The sequence below is a fragment of the Melospiza melodia genome, chromosome 13 (genome assembly GCF_035770615.1).
Source record: "Melospiza melodia melodia isolate bMelMel2 chromosome 13, bMelMel2.pri, whole genome shotgun sequence".
Taxonomy (NCBI): Eukaryota; Metazoa; Chordata; class Aves; order Passeriformes; family Passerellidae; genus Melospiza; species Melospiza melodia.
In genome coordinates this window covers 1,357,801-1,371,892 of record NC_086206.1, presented here as the reverse complement: position 1 = coordinate 1,371,892, position 14,092 = coordinate 1,357,801, and positions in this window count along the sequence as shown.

Here is a 14,092-nt window from a genome sequence, read left to right as displayed (position 1 = left end):
ATGTCCAGCCTGTTGTCCATCAGTCCCTGCAGGTCCCTTTCTGCCTGGCTGCTGTCCAGCCACTCTGTTTCCAGCCTGTAGTGCTGCAGGGCTTGTTTTGGCCAAAGTGCACAACCCAGCACTTGGACTTGTTAAACCTCACCTTGTTGGATTTGGTCCCTGGATCCAGCCTGTCCAGGGTCCTGTGCAGAGCCCTCCTACCTTCCAGCAGATCAACACTCCCAGCCAACTTGGTGTCACCACAGTTCCATGAGGCCCCAGAGTGTCCCAGTGGTCTCCATGATTCCATGAGGCCTCTCAGTGTCACCATGTTCCTTTGGTTCCACGGGACCCCTTGGTGTCACAAAGTCCCTTGGATCCCTGGGCCCTGCAGTGTCACAATGGCCTCTGTATTCCACCAAGGCCCTGCAGTCACAATGGATCCTTGGTTCCATGAGGTCTGCCAGGGCAGCAATACTCTCCTCGGTTCCACAGTGTCACAATGGCCTCTTGGTCCCAAGGGCCACCATGATGTCAAACATATTTCCTTCATTCCAGTGGTCCCTGAGGAGCAGCACTGGACCCTTGGTTCCATGGAGCCCTGCAGTGTCGCAATGACCCCATCATGACACCAGGTGCAGCTCTGTCACAATGCTCGGCATGGTTCCACAAGGCCCTGCAGGGTCACAGTGGCCTCTTGGTTCCATGAGGCCTTAAGGTTCCACAATGAATTTCTTGGTCTTGCAGCGTCACGATGGAGCTCTGGTGACTAAAGATCCTGCAGTGTCAGCAGGGACCCTTGGTTCAATGGGGCACCACAGTGCCACAATTGTCCCCTCAGTTCCCAGAGTCCTTGCAACGGAACAATGGCCCCTTGATTCCATTGTCCCCAGGCTCTCCGAAGGGTCTCCTTCATTCTGCAATGACACAATGGCCCCTTGGTTTCACAGTGTCACAGTGGCCCCTGTGGTTCCACCAGGACCCAATGGACTCCTTGTTTCCATTCAGCCCCACAGTGTCACAATGGCCCCTTGGCTCTGTGCTGCCATGTTGTACACACTGTCACCATGGTCCTCTTAGTGCCACTGATAGTGGAACCCTGGAAAAAGTTAAAGATAGAATCTAAAATGTTAGGCTTTGTGCTTTCCCAGATCAACTGCACTTGTGTAAGCAGTATGATAAATTATATAATTGTTAGATGTGATGATTGTTTAGTAATTAAATGTAATTATTATATAACCATAAGAAGAATAGTGAGAAACTATGTTGGAAATTCAGAGAGGGGCTAAATTTTTGTATACAATAGAACAATATAAGTTTAATAATTAACATGAAAGTTATGTAACGATAGAGTATAAAACATGATCATTTTGGATGTATGGTCGGAGTCAGATTTGGGTTGAATATACCCCGATTCCCAGAGCTCTTAATAAAAAGCACCGCATATAATCACTCCGTGATGATGTGTTTTTGATCGCTAACATTTTGGCGACCTGCAGATGGGACCCTTGTGAGTGCTGCTGAGTGAGTTCACGATTCAATCATGCTCCAGCCAGCACCGAGGGATTCTCGGGGAGCCCATCGGCCGCAATCGCTTCCACCGCTCACAAGCGTCCCCGGGAGAAAGGTAAGGTGCTTTTTACTTTGGTTTTGGATGCCTGCCAATAAGACGCAGCGAAAGCTATGCTTGGTTGGGCTAAAGGAATTCCTGTTGGTGTAAGCCTAGGCGCCGTTCCGTAAGACAATCGCGAAAGCGTTGCGGGTTTGGCATTTGTGGTATTTTTGAAATGGAGAAACTTCAAGGGATTTTGGGCAGTAACACCCCTATCCCGCAAAATTCTCCTTTGGGGTGCTTATTAGCACATTGGAAACAAGGTAACTTTGGGGAAGGATTATGTAAAACTAAGTTGATTGATTATTGTAATTCATGGTGGCCAGAATATGCCTTGGAGAATGGTGAAAAATGGCCAAAATACGGTACTCTGCAATATAACACTATTTCGCAGTTAATGTCGTTTTGTAAACAAGAAGGAAAATGGGATGAAGTCCCATATGTTGATCTGTTTTTCTACTTACGGGGAAAGCCAGAATGGCAGAATGAATGTGGATTATTAATGGTTAAAACATCTGCAAAGTGTGGGGTTTGTGAGGAATGTTGTTTAGAACATTTGGCGTTAAGAGAAAGCTTGAGTAGAGAAAATTATACAGATATTGATTTACAAGTAGCTCCAATAGGAACAAGAGAACCTAACCCTATCCCACCTGTTTCATCTGTCCCTGTCCCACTACCTGCTCCTCACCCACCTAGCCCTGAACCTGTTTCATCTAGTACACCTTTCCCTCTTTATCCTCCTCTCCCATCGTCACCCTATCCCTCTTCCTCGGAAGATGAGCAAAACCTAACTGTGATAGAAAGGGGAAAGAGGTATGCGAGTGAAAAAGATAGCAATGGTAATGAATCAGTGACCCCAATAGCTCATAGAACCCGGGGTCGGGCAAAGCTTGCTCCAGTTGTGCATAGAGATGGCATAAGGAAACAAAAACAGACTGTGATTGCCCCCTTGCGACAAGGTGTCGGAGTGGAAGGGCCAGTATTTGTAAAAGTGCCTTTTTCCCTGGCAGACTTAGTCATTTGGAAACAGTCAGCCGGAACTTATAGAGAAAATCCTGATAAAGTGGCACGCGTAGTAAAAATGGTTATGAAAACGCAAAATCCTGACTGGGATGACATACAAGTGATATTAGATACTCTGATGGATTCTACTGAAAAAGAAATGGTACGTAAGGCAGCCAAAGAGAGGGCAAGAGAAGATATTAGAAATGGGCTGGTAACAGGGAATTTAGATGTGAATTTCCCAATTGAGGATCCAAATTGGGACCCTAATTTATTGTGTGATATGAGGAGGTTACGGAAATATCAAGAGTGGATCCAAATAGGAGTTCAGAATGCTGTGCCCAAAACTATAAATTGGTCCAAACTATATGAGGTTCGACAGGAAAAGAAGGAATCTCCCACTGCGTTTTTGGAGAGGCTTAAGGAGGTAGCAAGGAAATATACAGACCTCCAAATGGATACAGAGCAAGCAAAGGTTCAGCTCGCTCTCATATTCTTGGGTCAATCACAGGATGACATTCGTAGAAAATTGCAAAAATTAGAAGGGGAAGAATTAAGGAATTTGGATAAGTTACTCGAGGTCTCTTGGAAGGTATATAACAATCGGGAAAAAAAAGCTAGTAAAAGGCAGCAGCAGAATCTTTTGGCAGTAATACAGGGGAGAGGGAACCCAAATTTCAGGGGGCGTAACAGGAATGGTCGGGGTAGGAGACAAGTTACCCAGGGGTTAAGCCTGAATCAATGTGCATATTGTAAGCAGGAGGGGCATTGGAAGCGAAATTGTCCAAGTTTGAATAACCAGTTTGACGAGGGCAATCAGTTCCAGCAGGCTACCCAGGAGATGGTCCTGGGGGAGTATACCAGCTGACTAGACGTAGAACCGGTAGAACAAGTTAAGGAACCTGTTGTAAATATACAGTTAGGGCATAAAGAGGTCAGATTTCTAATAGATAGGGGAGCTAGTTTTTCTGTATTGAATGATTTGCAAGGACAAATTGGGGACAAGGAAATGACAATAGTCGGCGCTACAGGGAAAGAGGAAAAACGGCCTTTCCTACAACGCCTAGATTTGTGTTTTGGAAACAAGATTATAACACACGAATTTTTATATGTATCTGAGTGTCCAATTCTGCTTTTAGGGAGAGCTTTGCTAGCAAAAGTTGATGCAGTAATAACCTTTGAAAATGGAGAGCTTATAATGAAAATACCTGAATCAAAGACGGGACAGATATTAATGATCAAAGAAAAACCTGTCCCCTCTATCCCTAGGGAGGTAGAAGATGCAGTGATTCCCTCTGTATGGGAGACAGATATACCAGGGAAATCTAAATTGGCACAACCAGTGCATGTAGAGTTAAAAGAAGGGGCAAGGGCTGTACAAGTCAAACAATATCCCATAAAATCAGAAGCACGGCAAGGAATAGTAAAGATTATTGAGAAATTCTTGAAATACCGAATTTTAGAAGAATGTGAATCAGAATTTAATACACCAATATTTCCAGTAAAGAAGCCAAATGGTGAATATAGATTAGTGCAGGACTTGACAGCAATAAATAAAATAACAAAGGACATTTATCCAGTGGTAACAAATCCTTATACATTGCTAACATCCGTAAAGAAGATATATAAATGGTTTACCGTAATTGATTTAAAAGATGATTTTTTCTACATCCCCCTTGACAAAGAAAGTAGGAAACTGTTTGCTTTTGAGTGGGAAAACCCAGGGAACGGAAGAAAGACCCAGCTCACCTGGACACGATTACCATAAGGGTACAAGAACAGTCCCACCCTATTCAGAAACCAACTGGCAAAGGAACTGGAGATTTGGACTGAAAATGGGCAAGTACCAAGAGACCAATACTTATTGTTGCAGTATGTTGATGATATACTGATAGCTACAGAAGAAAGAGCAACCTGTATAAAGGTAACGATTGAGATTTTAAATTCACTGGGGATGGGAGGCTATAAAGTATCCAGAGGAAAGGCACAAATTGCACAACAGACTGTGATTTACCTGGGATGTGATATTCACAAGGGCAATGAAAACTGGGTACTAATTGTATCCAAGCTATTTGTACAATTCCAGAGCCCCAGAATTTACATGAGCTGCGAGTCTTCCTCAGGATGGCAGGATGGTGTCGCTTGTGGATCATGGACTATGGACTGATTGCGAAACCCCTGTATGAAGCTCAGAAGATGCAGCCATCCAGCTGGGGCAAACCACAGAAAGAAGCCTTCCTAAAATTGAAGGAAGCACTGACAACTGCTCCAGCACTAGGGTTACCTGATCTGTCTAAAGATTTTTAGCTGTTTGTACATGAAAGGCTGCGCCTAGCACTAGGAGTCCTGACCCAACGTCTGGGAAGCTGGAAAAGGCCGGTGGGCTACTTTTCCAAACAACTCGACAACATAAGTGCCGGGTGGCCCCCATGTCTGCGGGCAGTCGCAGCTCCTGTGATCCTGATACAAGAAGCCAGGAAACTTACTATGGGAAGGCACATAGATGTCTATGTACCACACATGGTAACCACTGTCTTAGAACAAAAGGGGGGCCATTGGCTATCTCCCAGCAGGATGATGAAATTCCAGGTAGTCCTGACTGAGCAGGATGATGTCACATTAAAAACAACTAACCTTTTGAATCCAGCTTTGTTCCTAGGTACCACAACTGAAGAAGGCCCATTAGAACACAACTGTGTAGAAGTAATAGAGTACACCTATTCAGCAAGAGAAGACCTGAAAGATGTCCCACTAGAGCAGCCGGAATGGGAGCTGTTTACAGATGGGAGCAGCCTTGTGGAAAACAGAACTAGATACGCTGGATATGCATAACAATAGTCAATACAGTAGTGGAGGCAAAGGCATTACCACCAAATACATCTGCCCAGAAGGCAGAACTGGTTGCTTTAACCAGGGCACTAGAATTAAGTGAAGGGAAAAAGGTAAATATCTGGACTGACTCAAAATATGCTTTTGGAGTGGTGCATGTACACGGAGCACTGTGGAAAGAAAGAGGACTGTTATCTTCTCGGGGTACGCACATTAAACATCAGGATGCAGTCCTGCAATTGATAAAGGCAGTACAAAAACCTGAACAAGTAGCAATCATACACTGCAAAGCACACCAATCAGGAAACTCCAAAATCTGTGAGGGAAATTGAAAGGCAGACTGGGCAGCCCGACAGATTGCTCGAGAGGTATAAACAACAATGACATTGATACCTTTTAAGCTTAATGTGTCCCAACTCAATTTGCCTCCAAAACCAAAATATTCAGTAGAAGATGAGAGAGTGGCATGTTTGCTAAATGCACAAAAGAATTCAGAGGGATGGTATGTAACTGCACAAGGACAAATAGTGGTACCCCCCTTGATAATGAGAGAAGTTCTACAAATTAAACATAACGAATGTCACTGGGGAGCAGAGGCATTGGTAAAATTGCTAAAGCAGAGCTTAATTTCAGTACGGATGTTAACAATGGCAAAATCAGTAATGTCAAAATGTGATATCTGCTTGAAAAACAACCCAGTGGCCAGGCGACAGGCACAGCTAGGAAGAATTCGGATAGGAATAGAGCCAGGAGACTATCGGCAGGTAGATTTTGTAGAGCTACCAAGGACTCGAGGATACAAATACCTGTTAGTGGGGGTTCACACATTCTCTGGGTGGCCAGAAGCCCTTCCCTGTCGCACGAACCAAGCAAAGGAAACAGTTAAGTGGTTACTACAGGAGATTATTCCCATGTTTGGGGTACCCCTAGGGGTATCATCAGATAGGGGACCCCATTTCATAGCTATAGTAGTAAGAGAGGTAAGTAGATTGCTGGGGATAAATTGGGACCTCCACACACCGTAGAGACCCCAGTCAAGTGGACAGGTAGAGAGGATGAATCAGACACTAAAAAGCCAAATCAGTAAAATATGCCAAGAAGCCAAATTGCAGTGGCCCCAGGCTTTGCCAATAGCACTGTTGAGGATTCGGCTAAAGCCTAGGAGTGGGATGTCAGTCAGTCCTTATGAGATATTGTATGGGAAACCATATGAATCTCCTGAGCCTAACCCTAATGTACATGTCACAGGAAAGCAGGAAGTGTATAATTATGTTCTGTCTCTTGGGAAAACTTTAGCTTGGCTCCGGAGTATCCTCGTGTGGAATAGACCACTGACTCTCGAGAACCCAGTTCATAACATACATCCAGGAGATGAGGTGTACATCAAGAATTGGAATGAGGAACCACTGAAAGAAAAGTGGAGTGGACCCCATCAGGTACTACTGACCACCTTTACAGCAGTCAAAGTAGCCGGCGTGGACCCCTGGATCCACTATACCTGAGTGAAGAAAGTCCATCCTGGATCACAGACTGTATAAACTCTGGAATGAACAAAGGCTGCAGATAAGACGTGTTTAATTGCTTTCAGAATGTTATCAGTAATTATGCTAATGTTATGGTTATTACTATCTTTGGGATGTGGAATGCAAAATGATCAACCAACCACTCTTCATTCTAGAGTGAAGAGAGAGGTACAGACGGAAACACAGGTGATAAAGTTTTCTAATGCAGTTCGGGCTGAGAATGTAATGATCGGATTAGTCAAAGATTTTGCCAAAATGCAAAACACCAGCCGAATAACTGCCTGTCTGCCAATACCAAAGGCAGCAGGAGACCCAGTAAATTGGGGAATCATAACATCAAAACTACCTGAAATACAAAAGAACAAAACAATTACATGTAAACTGGCACCCGAATTGAGGCAAGTTACAGAAAGAGCTCTGGTATGGGAATGTGAGGCCAAGGATAGGAAAGATCAGATAGAACCTTGGGACAGTGCGTGGTCTGTGAGTATTCTTCAAAGATTCCAATATATGGCAAACACCCCTTGGTGTATTAAGTGGGAAGGCCCCGAGAATGAAACAGATCCAGCAAAAACAAATACTGATACTAGCAGCACAATGAGGGCAGACAAAGTAAGTTGGTGGGCATGTAATAAAACTTACGACTGCACTTCAGATGATGAAGAGATAAAACAGATGCCACCCCTGGCAATAGCCCTACAAATTGGTTGTGCTTGCAGAGGGATCAAACATAAACAAGGCAGAGTGAATTATAAAGCAGTTATAGGGTGTACCAGGATTACAATCCGAGGTCCAGGACAATTTGTATGGGCAGCAAGTGGTGGTACCTGGACAACACATCTGCCTGTAGACAGGAAAGTAAAGGAGATTACTTTAGGCCTCCCAACCTTATGTCCAATTTGGAAAAAGTCCCCATTTAATGGAAAACATGAACTTCTGCAGATAAGAGCAAGACGAGAAGTTCTAGACAATGAAAATCCAGATGACACTTGGCAAGAACCCTCTAGTGGAGTGAAATTTGGATGGGCCTCAGAGTCATTGCTTGGTCCTATAGCAAACTATCAGAGTAGAGACATGCTGTACAAACTTACAGGTCAGGTAGATAGACTGGCAAAAGTCATCCGGGAAGGATTTAAAGAATTAAATATGCAGTTACAAGCCACCACAAAAATGACTTTACAAAATCGATTGGCCCTAGATATGTTACCCCTGAAAGAGCATGGAGTATGTGGATTTTTAAAGGGACAAGTTGATCATTGCTGCGTTCATATCCCAAATGTAACTGCAGATGTAGAATATGACATCAATCAATTGAAACAAATAGATCAAGAAGCACAAGAAGAGCAAAAGGATTTGGCTACAAGCTGGTTAGGAAAAATCTTTAAAGGATTAGGGTGGAATGTGAGTTCATGGATTAAATCTATCATTGAGAGTGTGATAATCTTACTAATTGTATTCTTAGCAATTTGGTTAGTTTACAGCATCTTAAAGGGAGAGATACAGAAGAAAACATCCTGGAACCAGAGGATAATAAAGCCACTAACACGAGATCCACACCCACCATCTTCTGGTTCTCCAGTTCGTAACAGCATCCACGACAACATTTACATCAACCCTGGATTTGAAGAACCAAGTACGAACTGAGGAATAAAGGACTGTATCAAGTGAAAACATTTACACCTATAGTGAAGTGAAAATGCTTTCAAAGCGGGGAGAATGATAGTGGAACCCTGGAAAAAGTTAAAGATAGAATCCAAAATGTTAGGCTTTGTGCTTTCCCAGATCAACTGCACCTGCGTAAGCAGTATGATAAATTACATAATTGTTAGATGTGATGATTGTTTAGTAATTAAATGTAATTATTATATAACCATAAGAAGAATAGTGAGAAACTATGTTGGAAATTCAGAGAGGGGCTAAATTTATGTATACAATAGAACAATAGAAGTTTAATAATTAACATGAAAGTTATGTAACGATAGATTATAAAACGCGATCATTTTGGATGTATGGTCGGAGTCAGATTTGGGTTGAATATACCCCGATTCCCAGAGCTCTTAATAAAAAGCACTGCATATAATCCCCCATGATTATGTGTTTTTGAATGCTAACAAAGTTTGCAACTAAAAGTTTGTTCTCCACTCTCCTGAGAAGTTTGTTGTTTTCCCCCCTTGGCCATCTGTCCTGCAGGCTGTGCCCCCTGGGCGTGCTGCTCCTCTGCCCTGGCCGGCTGCACTCGCCCATCTCGCTGTGCCCCAGCATTTCTCACCCAGCGTTTCTGTGCCCTCCCTGGGCTCCCTGCACCCAGCGCTGCTGGGTCCTGGCACACAGAGCCAGGGCAGGAGCCCACCCTGCCAAGGGGCTCTGGAGCAGGGCAGGGGCTGCAATGGCTTCTGAGCTCAGCAGCTGCTCCTGGCAAGGTTCCATGGAGACCGAGCACAGCAACACTGCTGAGCATTGTCCCTGCTGAGGGTTACACACTGCTGGGGCACATTGCCTGCCTGCAGGATTGCTGAGCATTGTCCCTGCTGAGGGTCACACAATGCCAGGGCACATTCCCTGCCTGCAGGATTGCTGAGCATTGTACCTGCTGAGGGTCACACACTGCCAGGGCACATTCCCTGCCTGCAGAATTCATGCCCGACCCAAGCACTGCACTGATGGCTCCAGCATTGCTTTCCAAAAAAACAGGGGAAGGCAAACTGTGTGCAACTCATGGTATTTTAGAGTGTCTAAAACTCACTAAGTCATTGATCTTAGAGGTGAGATCCATTTGAAATTCATGGCATGGAGAAGTAGTGCAAGATGGAAAAGGGGAGCATAGAAATAAATAGAGGAAAACATTTCAGATGGTTTCTTTCCATTTTCATTGCACTTCTGGAAAGCTGGTTCAGTTTTCCAGGAATCTTTTCCACAGTCCTGTCTGCTCATTTCAAGGATGTTTCTTGGAGAATGAGGTCGAGCTCCTGTCACAAGATGTGCCACCAACTCCAGCTTCTCTTGGCTTTCCACACTGTGCCTGCAGCAGGACTCTTGCAGCAAAGCAGGACAAATGTTTGGAGAGCTTGACAGCTTGTTCTTTCTTTTCCTGTTGGACTTGGGAGTTGTGCCATTGGTGAGGTTTTCATTGTGACTGTTCCAACCTTGGAAAACAGGAGGTGGTACCAAGACTTGTTGGGGAAGGCAACCCTGACTGAATTCAGAGAAAGAATTTCCAGAACCTGCAGCCAGAAAAGGAGAGTTATGTGATAATCATTCATGCATCTCCATAGACACCTGGAAAGTGATTTAGAACATGAAAATTGGTTGTCAGAGGCAGTTTCTTTCTGTTTTCAGTTTAGATGATTGTACATCTCTCGTGCTGGTATAAATCAAGAGTGCAAACAGTTCATGATGAGCAGCAGAACAAGCTGCATCTCCCAGAGTAGAAGACTGAAAGAATCTTTAAAAGAGAAATGCAGGGAATGACTTGGTGAACTTTAACTGTAAGAAGGGTATATTTTTCTAAGAGTTTCTAATCCATTTCCTCTGCTTTTCTCCTTCTTAATATCCCCATTTCCATCCCAGATTCCTCATGAAATAAGAAGTCTGAGCTTGCAGACGTGCATGAAACATGCCCTGTTCCTCTGCAGGGACAGTCAGGGTGAAACAGGAAGCAGTTTCGAAATAATTGTGTGATAGATCAGTAATGTGATGGTTGATGCCTCTCACAAAAGGCAGATGTTATGGATATGTTAAGATAAGTTTTATAGATTTACAGGTTTGTTTTACTCCCGCTTGTTTTGTTGTTATCACAGGCTTTCCTGGTAGTTGGGGTTTCTGGAAGGGTTGGCTTGTTGTTATGGCAACACCTGACCTCCAATCAAGATGTAAGGAAGTGACCTCCACCACTGGACAACAAAGAAAGAGTTGATTAACAAGATTTTGAGAGAGGCTAAAGGGTTAAAAGGTGAAACATCCATTGTGTGGATGAGCACAAGGTGGGAAAAAATCCTTTGCTCAAGGTGCCATAATATTTTCTCTATTCAGTCTTCTGTTGTATTTTTTGATAAGGTTTTAATAATCCTTTTGAATTTTTGGAAGTGAGCATCATTTCTCACAAATTGGGACTCATCTGGAAAATACACCCGGTGTGCTTAGGAGTTTTGAAAAGGGGCGCCCCCTGCCACAGATTTGGCAGAGTCTGTCGGACTCTCCCAGCTCCACCAGTGGCTGCGGGTTGGAAGCCCAAAGACACCAGGAGACTGGATAAAGAAAAGAGGGGAAGAGGGGTGAGCACATCCACATAACTATTTTTGGCCAGATTGTGACTCTGTAATTTCAGTGTCTGAAAGTGATCTTCACATTAGTAATATACTGGATCCATCCTGGTCCCTTGAAGCATCAGGATATTGGATGGTAGAAAGGAGAAAGAAACAGTGGCACGCATAGGGGGGAGGAAAGTGGGGATCCCATAGACAAGGACCCCATGGCTGGCAGGACATGTAGGATTGAAGGGTTTGTGGGGACTTGGGAACTGGGTTCGCCCATCGAGGAAACTGTGTGCCAGGATGGGGACCCACAGCAGGATTCCCATCCAGCACACACCAAGGGAGCCGGTGAGCTCCACACGGCGCGACGGATCGTGCAGCGCTCAGAGCGGGGGCAGCCTCTGGGGCGCAGCCAGTGCTGTAATTAACAGGGCCAGCCGAAGCCAGGCTGAAAGCGGGGTGACTGCCGAGGGGTTTGCTGCAGGGGGTCACCCAGGAGCCGGTGCAGCAGCTCATGTGCTGCCGAGCCAAGGGGGTCAGGGCAGTCTGGCCGCCAAGCCAAGTCACGTCAGGGCGGAGCTGCCGAACCAAGGGGATCAGGCTGGGCCAGCTGCTGAGCCAAACCACATCAGGGCAGGCAGAGCTGCTGAGGCTGAGACGAGTCAGGCAAGGAGTAGAAACTCCTGAACTGGGGCAGGCTGAGCCTCTGAATTGAATTGTGGTGAGCGGAGCCACCGAAGCCAAATCAAGTTGGGTCAGAAGTTGGATGGAAGCCGCATAGTCGAATCGGGGCCTGCGGAGCTGCCGAAGCCAAGCCAGGTTGGGCCAGGGGTGGGACTGCAGCTGCCCAGGTGAATTGGGCCGGGGCAGGCCACAGCTGAGCTGAGCCAGGCCGGACAGAGAGCAGAGTGCGACCGTGGGACCAGAGCATTGAACCAAGGAGAGGAAGGGCAGGGACCAATCCAGTGATATGGAAGGCCCTGGATCATAAGATTTTTTTTATTTTTACTTGTCAAAAGAGAAGTACATTTTTTTTTGTTTTTTCTCTCTCTTCCCTTTCCTTCTCTTTTCTCTTTTCCTTGTTTCTTTTTTTCCCACTCCCCCTTCCCTTTTCCCTTTTGAGAGAGGCAGGCTCTGTCCAGAGGGCCTGTGGTTGGAAAGGTGGGCTCTGTCAGAGGAGGGCCTGTGATCGGCCGGTCAGGATGGGACAATGGGCAAATCCCCAAGGAGAGGAGTAGAAATTGAGGCAGTACCAGTAGTTATACCCCTAGATGGCCCACTGGGAAGGAATCTAGACCTGTGGAAATATGACCAGAGGTAAGGATGAGGTGAAAATGATTCAGTATTGCATGGTAGAATGGACCAGAAGGGAATTAGGAGCAATCATGTATACTGGCCGAGATATGGGTCAGATGAAGGATGGATGTGTCAGGCATTAAACATCCATGTAAGAGCTAAGAAACCATTCAATCTGGAAGAGAATGACTACCCTGCCTGCTGGGAGGGGGAGACCTCACCCTCAAAGGTGAGCATGTTTAAGGTATCAGAAAATAAAGAATGGGACCCATTAGAACACTTAACCCCTCCACCTCCAATAGCCCCAGATGCACCTCTCCTACCCCCGATGGGCCTAGTCAAAAAACCACAAACAGGGTGGCACAATGAGAGGAAAGCAGATCAGGGGATGGGAACCAAGCAGCAGGATTATATCCCCTGAGGGAATGTGTACCCCACTGTGTGGGGTGCGGGGAGGAATTAGATTTGTAACCGTGCCTCTCAGCTCTTCTGATGTGAGAATGTTCAAGAAATAATTGAAAGGATTACTAGAGGACCTCACTGGATTAGTGGAACAGTTAGACCAGTTTCTGGGGCCCAATATTTATACATGGGAAGAGATGCAATCAATAATGACCATTCACACCAGAAGAAAGACAGATGATCTGAGTGGCTGAGATATGGATATGGGAAAGAAAGCATGTGCAGGGACCTCCTGGGGATCTGACAATGCCCATAGTGCACCCCACCTGGGACCACAACAGCACTGGGAGGAGGCAAGACATGGAGGAATATAGAACACTGATTTTAAGAGGTAGCAAAGAGGCAGCTCCATGTAATTAAAATCTCATAAAGCTTTTGATGAGCAGCAAAGGAAGTAAGAAACCAGGACAGAGTGGCTAGAAAGATTGAGAAGGAATATGAGGCAATATTCAGGATTTGACCCTGATACAGTTGCTGAACAGATCTTACTAAAGATAAATTCTGTCACTCACATTTGGCCAGATATATGGAGAAAGTTAGAAAAGTTAGATGGTTGGCAAGAAGAGAGGGTAGAGGATCTTTTAAGGGATGCACAGAAGGAGTATGTAAAAAGGGACTAAGAGAAGGCCAAGGCAAAAGCCAAAGTAATAGTAACTGCCATTAGAGAAGGAAACCATCATGTAAAGAACAACCCAGTTAAGGCAGAAGGATTCCGAGTACAGGAAGATAGATGGAGGGAGGATGCAGCTCCTTGGGACTGGGCACAAAAAGGAGAGTTTGGGAAACAGGGGAACCTATGACCAGTTTGGTTTTACTGTAAAGAGAGTGGGCATATCAGAAAGAATTTCCCCCAGAGGGAAAAGGAGCTGACGGTCTATGAGACTGAGCAAAAAGGAGAAGCGGAAGACTAGGGATGTCAAAGGTTCTACCTCCTGGGGACAGGGATACCATCAGGAGCCCTTGATAACTTTAAAAATAAATCCCCAGGAGGAAGCATTTGAATTCTTAGTAGAGATGGGGGCTGAAAGAACTTGTGTTTGTAGAATCCTAAGGGGTGCAAAAAGGGTCAAGATACTGTGCAAGTAGTAGGTGCTAAAGGGGAAGGGTTCAAAGCCTCAGTTATAAAGCAAATAAAGTTT